At 49.2% G+C, this 2100-nt stretch overlaps 1 long non-coding RNA gene across 8 annotated transcripts in view; it reads right to left on the bottom strand.

Annotated features, from left to right (window-relative positions):
* The window catches only part of LOC109391505 (uncharacterized), a 54855-nt gene extending 52755 nt beyond the window's left edge, over nt 1-2100 (bottom strand). For 7 of the 8 annotated variants that reach the window (XR_002125842.1, XR_002125841.1, XR_002125846.1 and 4 more), the window contains exon 1: nt 1777-2094. This is a non-coding gene — a long non-coding RNA (uncharacterized LOC109391505). Of the gene's footprint in view, nt 1-1776 lie in introns of all 8 variants that reach the window. The other variant, XR_002125844.1, reaches the window with a different exon arrangement.

Raw genomic sequence — 2100 nt, forward strand, 5'->3', positions numbered from 1 at the left:
GGGGGGGAGGGTAGTGTAGGGGGATGGTAGCTAAAGCAGAGGGAGTTCCTTTTTGGGTTGATGAAAGTGTTCTAAAATTGACTGTGGCAATGGTCGCACAACGCTGTAAATATACCAAAAGCCACTGAACGGTACACTTTAAATGGGTGGATTGCATGGTCTGTGAATTACAGAAATCCCCGTATATGCCAGCTCAGCAGGTGAGCAAAGAGCAGTCCCCTCTGCTTACCTGGCCTCACACACCTGAATGAACCGATCTGTGAGAATGAGTAGCTTCCTGCATTTGCTGGTGTTTCCTAATGAAATCTGTGACATGCCTACACTTCAGGGTCAAGGCCGTGATGTGCACGCATCTCCATGAGGCCAATACCTTGATTTATGTCAGTGCTTCTCAACCTGTGCGTATGGGACTTGAGGCTGAGGGCAGAGTAAGGGGAGACACGGCACAGGCTTCAGGTGGTCGGAAAAGGAAAGACTCAATTACACAGCGTCCCGTTGTATAGATGTACCATCTATCTAACCAGTTTCCTATCGGTTGACAGGTGGGCAGCTTTTTTTATATTTTTTTACCATTGCAAAGTTCCAATGTTACTGTGACAATGATATACATGACAGCTAGACCTACATATTTTCCTGTACTTATGCAAGGTGGAGCAGAGAACATGACCAAGACCTAGGTTACGATAGTCCTTAAAGTCAAAACTGCTTTGAACCCTTGGGAACAAAGTGTATCATGGTAAACAGGGTTTAGAGAGGAACAGAGAGAAAGTGCATGGCAGCCTGATTCTGCCCCACCCATAGTTTCAGGTGAAGATGGAACCCCTCCATTCCAGCCCCTCTCACTTTTGTCTGGGTCATGCTCAAGAAATGAAAGCCAGTCACATTATTAGAAATGCTATGCTTTGCTTCAACATAAGGGTTCAAGAGCAACTTCCAGTTATAATGTACGATGACGACACGTTTCTTTATAAGATCTACGCTCTCATAGAAGTAGAGAAGATTGGGTTACGTTCACGCCAGTCTGGCTTCAGCACCACCAGGCTGTGTCTGGCTTGTAAGCCTGAGGTGACAGAGGAGAAGCCAGCACTGACGCTGGGGCAAGTGACAAGCTAATGAGTGGCAAATGTCTTTCCACACTTCTCAAACATTTCCTACTGTTTCCTGCAGTCAGGGAGTGTGGGTATAGCCACGTAAGCATTACTTTTCCTTGAAGTCTCCTGCCTTATCATGATAAATTCAGGGGAACCCTCCCACCCCCCAATAAATGAACTTTGAGAAATACTGTAATCTCAAGATGTTTCCGTTTTTTCTCTAGCCCTCAACCACAGACCCTGATGTGTAAATGCCACACACTATATTTCATGCTGCCTGAGCCTGCAGGGTGTCTCGGCCGAGACGATGTGCAAACTCCCTATCTCTGCTCCCCGGCAGACAGTACAAAAGACCAGAAACTGTTTATTGTCCAAGAACCTCTTAAGTAGTGATCTGGCTCAACCAGGTGTGGGTTTTCAGCTGGCACTGGGGCCTGCCCTCCTATTTAGCTGGCGTGACCCATGTGGCAAACAGGATTTAAACATATTGCACCCCAACAAGGTAAAACAATATTTTTTTTTTCTGAAGCGGTTTTGACGATTTGCTTTCCAAACGTGAGGGAAGACATTTAGAAACCGGAAGACATTATTGTTACGAACGAAACGTTTCTCACGGGCATTTTCATAGAGGGCTTTATGTAGGAAGTGGCCTCTGAGCCACTGGTCGCCTGCAGACATAAAGCACCTTGAACGCAGCATGCGTTCTCGCTTGCACAGCAGGCACGTCGCTTTCAATGAGCAGGTGTGGTGACCCTCAGGAGCCTCAGGCGGCGTGGCTCCAGAATCCAGGTCCGAGCATCATCCGGTGACTCGGCAGGTGCAGCGACTACCTGTTGACGACCGAGTGTGTGTGTGGGGGGGCAGGTCAGAAGGGGAGGCTTATCCACGGGCCACGTGTGGGTCAGGGTCCAGGGTTCAAGGGGTTCAACCACGGGCGCCGGCGGCGGCGCTTCTGCACGCGGCTTTCCCGCCTACCTTGGAATCTGCGTGGCGCCGCCTCCCCCACGGG

Source organism: Hipposideros armiger, unplaced genomic scaffold (assembly GCF_001890085.2).
Source record: "Hipposideros armiger isolate ML-2016 unplaced genomic scaffold, ASM189008v1 scaffold_295, whole genome shotgun sequence".
Lineage (NCBI taxonomy): Eukaryota > Metazoa > Chordata > Mammalia > Chiroptera > Hipposideridae > Hipposideros > Hipposideros armiger.